At 46.3% G+C, this 7,689-nt stretch overlaps 1 long non-coding RNA gene across 1 annotated transcript; it reads left to right on the top strand.

Annotated features, from left to right (window-relative positions):
• Positions 1 to 516: 516 nt before the first annotated feature.
• Positions 517 to 3,349, top strand: LOC119298287. Its single transcript, XR_005145836.1, has 3 exons — positions 517 to 823; positions 1,024 to 1,515; positions 2,209 to 3,349. It is a non-coding gene; the product is annotated as an uncharacterized LOC119298287 (long non-coding RNA).
• The last annotated feature ends 4,340 nt before the right edge of the window (positions 3,350 to 7,689 follow it).

The raw sequence follows: 7,689 nt of genomic DNA, 5'->3' as shown, positions 1-7,689 counted from the left end.
TGGGAGTCTGTACTTCTTGGATGGGGCTGGCCCGCCGTCTAAATATGTTGTATTAGGATGAACCTAGCCTCTCCTATAGCACTCAGGATTTTCAACCTAACTTTTTCAACAGTAGTTACTACATTTACTTGAGATCGTGCATGACAGTTTCTCTGCTACAACCTAAGCATGACAGTTCATCTGCTATAACTTACGCATGACAATAAAACATTTTAGTTGGTACCATGGGTTCTGCTGTATGCACCGGATAGTCTAAATTAGAACACTTCTTTTTATCATGAACACAAGTCTTCTATCATTTTCTGATTATACTTGGCAGATAAATAGGTTGCTGATCGGTTTAACATAAATTAGATAATTTTCTTACAAGGCTACAAGCCAATGGTATCATGCAACATGTTTACCAACCAATTGTGAAGATGGTTGGTACCCTTTTAGTTCATTACTTTCCTGAGAGGTAGGATCTGGGATTAACCAGTATATAGTGTCTGGTTCCTATTTCATAGAGGATAGATTTCATGTTTTGCTAAGTTTGTTGTAGAATGTTCATATCTGTAAATGATTGTTTATAATATTTTAGTTGTTACCTACAAGCAAACATTTATGATCCGTCTGAATCAATGGGGCAAAGAGAGATGATGCCAAGAGGATTTCAAATCCTTTTTCTAACAGCCTTCTTATATATCTTAAACAGGTGCAACTGGGCAATGTACATGGGTAACAGGGCAAGTCCAGACCAGAAAATGATGGAACTGTTCAATAAAGCGAGTGGACTGGAGTAGAGGACTCCCAAGCAAATTTCATCTCTTCTGAGATTAGACAGGTATCATATATTTCACCCCTTTCAGTACACTGTCGCTTCGATTTATTAGCATGCATAGTGAGCAACATTAGCTTCTTCTGTCCTGGTTCAGCTCACCATTTTAGCCTGCATATCAGATATTCTGTGCATGCAAGTATCTTCAACCTGTACTACACTGCATATTATTATACTTCCTGAATACCATCAATGTTTATTTTCAGCCAGCAATGTGTTTGGTTCTCCCAATCTCTTTTTCCCATATTTCTGCTGTTAAAAGCAAGACATGGAATGTGGAGGCAGACCATGAGGTAAGATAGGTGTCACTCTCGTAAGTATGCTACATTCGCCTGCTCTTTTCTCCCAATTTTCCTATTTGTATTTCCTAACCATGGCAAATAATAAATAGCTTGTCATCGATTTAGGCATTTAGCGCAAGGTACATTTGTTTGCATTGGTAAAATGGTCATTTCAGAATCCCTCACTTGAAAGTGAACTGAGGCTTTGTACATAAGCACTCGGAGATTAGGTAGAACAGGTAAGAGGTAAGTCATTTGAAATTAACTCATCAAGATATCCACTAACAGAAACTCCAGATTTTGCATATAGTTTATGATGTTAGAGATAGAGAGAATGCATTGAAGATGTCCCTGAACGTTTGTGATGTCGATCCAAGTGGTGGTGATCTGCATCCGGTCGATGTGCTGTGGGAAGAGGTATGTGCATGCTGCTTCGTGCCATTTTACTACATGCCATCCAGCTTTTGTTCATCTTCTTTCTAAGGTTACTAAATTCATATAGGTATGCATAGGAATTGGTTCAGGTGGTTTATGTTAACTTATTTAAGTTGGTTCAGGCTAAATTATTCAAAACAATTGTGCACCGTTTCTCAACATGGTGGTTGAGCTGCAGTTCGGTTGCATATGTGCAGTTTTAAGCGAACTTTGTCATTCTACTGGATTAGATGGTATAGGTGTTGATGGACGTTAATCTGCTAAGCTGGTTCTAGAGTGTGCTTGGCCTAGGTTATTTAGACAGGTTCACCGTTTATTCTGGGACAAATCAGTGGACTGAACGGCAAAAACTCCAAATTATTTTTTTAGGTCTTAAAAAGATTACCTTTTGATGTAGTTGTCTGCAGATGTTACATTTGGAAGGTTATTTTGCATAATTCCATTCAGGGCTAGAGATGTTGTGTTTGGGTGGACCCCACTGCAAGCTGATGATGTCTGCTGTCAAAGCGGCGACAAGAGGTGGAAAGTGAATAAATAAATAAAATAGAGAGAGAAAGATGTCCAATTCTAATCCTTTCAATTGATGTTTCTTTCTGTCATTTTCTTCGTTCATGCTTCCAGTGACCCACAGTTAAGAAGTTATAGAATTGATAACAACTGAAGATGTTTTTGTAGGAAACAAGATGGTTAGCAGAATCATGCAAGGCACAAAATGGTTGACTAAGCATAAAGAAGAATCAGACCAGATTTGATTAATACACAAATTCCACATCTCTGCTTCGTATTTAGAAGGGAAGTCTTCATCACAAATCTTGGTTATGTCTGTTGTTGATCTAATAAATGTGGCTACCCGCATATGAGTATTTATTTTCTTCTCTCTTTTTTTTGAAGGGAAGGAGATGACAAACTGGTTTCGCCAAGTTGCCCTCCTTGCTGGTCGCCAAGTTGACCAGAAGCTGCACATGAAGAAACAACGAGGTGTGATGCTCAAACTAGATATCTCGCGATTGCTTCTCTTTCCTGGCCATTCCTTTGAGGATCATCGCCACAAGGGTTCTAGTACCATATGGCTCCGATGGATCAGCCTGATGCTTTTCCTCTGCTAGCACTAATCATGATCAATGGAGTTCCTGGAGATCGTATAAACTATGTGCGAGGACTGCGACAAGGAGACCCCATCTCCCTGATGCTCGTCGTCATTGCCATGGAGGCCCTCACAGCGCTTATATCCAAAGCTGAAAGATCTGATGTCCTGAGCGCTTTGCCAGGTATATAAACCCCCTTCAGAGACTTCAGTCCATGCGGATGATGTGGTTCTGGTTCTGTTTCTGAAAACCGAGTGCGACCTGCTGTGTGTGAGGCAACTTCTGAATATGTTTGGGGAAGCATCAGGTCTGCGGATCAACTGTACAAAATCTTCGGCCATTGTGGCCAGAGGGGATCACCGTGACCATGATGAGGAGAGGATCGCTCCTATCCTACAGCGTTCCATTGGCGCTTTTCCCTGCAAGTATTTGGGGCTTCAGTTAGCTATTTTATCTCTCACTGAAGCTGAATGGCAGCCTACCCTGGATTCCATTAGGGCCTGTGCCCCAGCATGGCAACGAGGCCTCATAAACAGAGCCGGCAGACTGGTCCTTGTGGATTCAGTCCCATCTGCTCGACCAACTCATCGTTTGCTGATTTCTGAAGCTCCGAAGTCGGCAATTCTTCAACTTGAAAGGTGGCTGTGTGCAATCCATCGTATAAATTTCGGATGTCCAAGCCTCCAAAGCTTTTTAGGTTTGCAATCGTTCTTCCAGGAAATCGCGTTTGCTTCTCATATTTGTGTTTCTTTTGAACAACACTCATTTCAACGTATTTCGTCTTGAAAATTTGTACACATGTACATTATGCCTCCATGTATATGTGTATTTTTTTCATAATTTTTTGAAATGTAGAAATATGAGTTTTGATGAATTTTGAAAATTGCAAATGGAGGCCTCCAAGCATGTATAAATTGAAGATGCATAAATGATGTTATCATAATTGTTTTGCAAAACTATTTTTATTTCATATGTTGTTATACTAAATTTATAGACATGATAAATCAAAAATTATAGTCAAATTTGTGCGATGAAGATGGAGACCACAAAAAGTCAAGCGGGCCTTACAATATTTTGGGAAGGAGTGAGTATGAAACAGCGATGCTTTCCTGTTTTATATCCCTCCTAGGCGTGGTTGGACTTGGACTGCTGTATCGGTGTTCCCTCTCCGTGAATGAAACGGTCTCGTACGGCCGTGTACTCCGTCGACCAGCTGCACGTGGAAGGCGCGTGAGTCTGTCACCGTGCGTGGCCCCGTATCAAGGACCAAGGAGTACAATGTTGGTTGGCATGGTCTGTTTGTAATGAAACCTCTTCTTAATTAATGAAAATAGTAAATCTTTTGCCTTGTTTCAAAAAAAAAATGTTGGTTGGCATGGTGCGCCAGCTTCAAGTTTCGTGCAGTTCAAGATCAATACATAAATTCGACAGCCGTTGCCACTAGTTGCTCAGCTAGGAATATCCAAGCTTAGGAGGACATATCCAGTGCTTCAAGGAACTGTAAATAAGTTCAGGTTTTCTTTTAATTTTTTTAACTTTGAGTTGTAGTTTTATGTATAGGTGGTGGTAGCATGGAAACACCGTGTAAGGTCACCAAGCACTGTAAACCAAGCTTATTGGATGAACAATCTACATTCATAGCGAAACATTGGTACAACCGTGGATCAGATAAGAGATGCTTCATAGACAAATTTCGAACATTTTGCCAACGATAAGAAACAGAGTATCACATCACCGTTCACCTTCACAGCCACACCTCATTCAATAACGCGAACAAACTTTCAGGAGACACACCATATTTTATACTCCCTCCGTTCCCAAATACTTGTCTTTCTAGGCATTTCAAATGAACTCAACATACGGATGTATGTAGACATATTTTAAAGTGTAGATTCATTCATTTTGCGTCGTATGTAGTCACTTGTTGAAATCTCTAGAAAGACAAGTATTTAGGAACGGAGGGAGTACAAAAGTTTCATCTGGTGAGGCTTAAAGTCCGTGCATACGGTGAGTTGATTCCGTCAAGAAGCAACATCACAGAGTTGGCTATCATCAAAGGCCGCCCTATAGCTAGCACTTTTCCACTCAAGTCTGTGAAGGTTGACATATAACGAACGCCATGTATAAAAAGGTTGCCGTCGACCCAACATCCCGCGATGATGGAAGCAAGGTATCCCAACTCATATGTGATTCTCAAGATAGAAGATGCGTCTGGGTCTCCAACTCGAGGCATCCTAAATCCTTATAAAGCCCCTGAAAAAATTGAGAAGATGCAATTAATATTGGCAAGGTACTTATGTGTCACGCCTGTCCCTGAAAAAATTGAGAAGATGCAATTAATATTGGCAAGGTACTTATGTGTCACGCCTGTCCCTGAAAAAATTGAGAAGATGCAATTAATATTGGCAAGGTACTTATGTGTCACGCCTGCAGATCAGCCTGCAGCGGACTAACGAATGCAAGTGCAGTTAGTCACTTGCAACGTCCAGGTCACCATGGGGGCCTGCGGCCAAGTGTATGCGTGCGTGTGAAGCCAAGTGTTGGCGTGCTTGTGAAGCCAGCTGGGTGGCCTACTTGTAACCGAACGAGAGAACGGTGACGGCATGGAAAAGCAAATGAACTACTTTCCCCTCGTCTCACCTCTCACTCTCACCTAACCCCTCTGTTCTTCCTCATCCCGATCCCCTTCTCCTCTCTCCCCAAACCCTCCAGATCAGGGCGTGACAATCTGGTATTCAGAGCCACAATTTTTCCCCACCACTGTCGTTGGCTCCGATCGATCGGTAACATCCACCGGGTCAAGTGCGCGCCGCTCCGGCGAGCTCGCACAAAATCCTGCCCGGGGTTCGATCTGATCTAGCGAAACCACGGCACCACCATCCAAGCCCTCGGCGCAGACCCGCCGCGTGCTCGCCGCCATGTCGGAGACCACGGACAAGCTGCAGAGCCTGCTCGAGTCCGTCATCCGCCGCCTCGACGCCAATCAGAAGACCGCCGACGAGCGCCACCAGGCACAGATCGTCTACAACGACCAGGTCTCTGCCGAGATCAAGCTCCTCTCCAAGCAGATCGACCTCACGCAAGCCGACGTGGACGAGGCCCGCAAGGCTGCGCCGACCGTCGACCCCGCGGCGACCGCCTCCGGAGGTGCATCTCCATCGGGCGTCACGGCCACCGTGGACTCCTCCGCGCATCCTCCACCACCTTTGCCACCACCACCACCGACTCATCCTCCGCCGCTGCCTCTCTACACGGACGGTGCGGCCCAGCTCCCGTTCGCCCGACTCGTCAATCATGGACCACCGTTGCTCACCGCGCGGTCACCATCGTCCTCGGAGCTCGACCGCCACGGCGACCACTACATCAAGCCGCTGAAGCATGATTTTCCGCGGTTTGACGGCGATGCCCCTCGCATCTGGCTGGACCGCTGCACCACCTACTTCGAGCTGTACCGAGTGCCCCAACACAGTTGGGTCACCACCGCAGCGCTGTACATGGACGGTCTGGTCGCGATGTGGCTCCAGGCCTATCGACAGACACACCCCGGCGTCTCGTGGCAAGCATTCAGAGCTGCGGTACAGGAGGAATTTGGTCCAGAGGAATTCGAGGTTCAGATGCACCACTTTGTTCAGTTACGACAGATAGGCAGTGTACAGGAATATCGCCAGCAATTCGAGACAGCAATGTATCATTTGCTGGCCCTGGACCCAACCCTGAGCTTCAAGTTTTTCATCTCTCAGTTCCTGATCGGCCTCAAAGACGAGCTGCGCCTGGGAATTCGACTGCAAGCACCAACCAGTATCACTCGTGCAGCAGTTTTCGCTCGCATTCAGGAAGAAGAACTGGAGAAGCAGCGCTCCCAGCGTCCGCGCATCACACCAGTCGGACGCCCACCGCCACCTGCTGCAGCAGCAGTCCCTGTTCCAGCTCGCGCTGCAGCCGTACCCAAGCAAGGGGGCGACGAATACGCACGAGAACGTCAGTTGCGCGAATTCAGAAGAACGAATGGCCTCTGCTTTCGCTGCGGGGACAAGTATTCGAGAGAACACCAATGCAAACGCACTGGCCAAATCCTGATGATCGAAGTGGGCGATTTCGGTGAAATTTTGTCTGACGACACCGTTCACGCACTGCAGTTACTCGATACACCAGCAGCACAGGAACCAGAATGCTGCTCGCTATCACACCAAGCGCTGTCAGGCAAAGAAACTCCATCGACAATTCGCCTACGAGCACAAGTGAGGGATCAGATCATGCTACTCTTGGTGGATTCAGGAAGTACACACAGTTTCATCAGTGAAACTTTCCTCGCACGACTGCAAGTTCTGACAGAGAACTTGCCACCAGTTTCAGTGCGTGTCACCAACGTCAGAGACTGTTGTGCAATCAACCGCTGAGAGGATTGGAATGGCAAGTGCCCGGCCACACCTTCCACACTGATCTCCGCGTGCTGCCGCTCAGCGCTTATGATGGCGTGCTGGGCATCGACTGGCTGGCCGCTCACAGCCCCATGAACTGTCACTGGCAGGAGAAAACCATTGCATTCGAGACAGAGGGGAACAAGTGCACTTGCGAGGCGTCAGAACTTCAGATCTTCCTCCCATCACTGGTGGAAAAACAGGCTTCCGTCCAGCCCCATAAGTCGCGAAGCTGTAGGAACCGCGACTAATGGGACCTTTAGTCGCGGTTCTGGAGGTGAACCGCGACCAAAGGCCTGGGCCCAGGGCGCTCGGTGGCCAGCTGGCGCACGTGAGGGTCTTTAGTCGCGGTTGGCCAGGACAACCGCGACTAAAGGCCTTCGGGCACCTTTAGTCACGGTTTGCCAGGCCAACCGCAACTAAAGCCCCTCCCCTATATATACCCATCCAGCAGCCAACACTTAGCCATTTGGAGCCATTCTCTTCACAAGTGGGTGTAGGTTTGCTTTTGGTTCCTCTTATGCACATAAGGTGTTTGATGAAATGCCCCAAGAGCATGAAACAAACATGACATGAAGTGTTGGAGCCACACTCCTCGATCGCGGTTAGCAACTTGATGAACCTTTGATGTGTCATTGATAAAATATGCATGT

The sequence above is a fragment of the Triticum dicoccoides genome, chromosome 5A (genome assembly GCF_002162155.2).
Source record: "Triticum dicoccoides isolate Atlit2015 ecotype Zavitan chromosome 5A, WEW_v2.0, whole genome shotgun sequence".
Lineage (NCBI taxonomy): Eukaryota > Viridiplantae > Streptophyta > Magnoliopsida > Poales > Poaceae > Triticum > Triticum dicoccoides.
The sequence above is the reverse complement of the archived record's forward strand: the minus strand, read 5'-3'. Positions and strand labels throughout refer to the sequence as shown.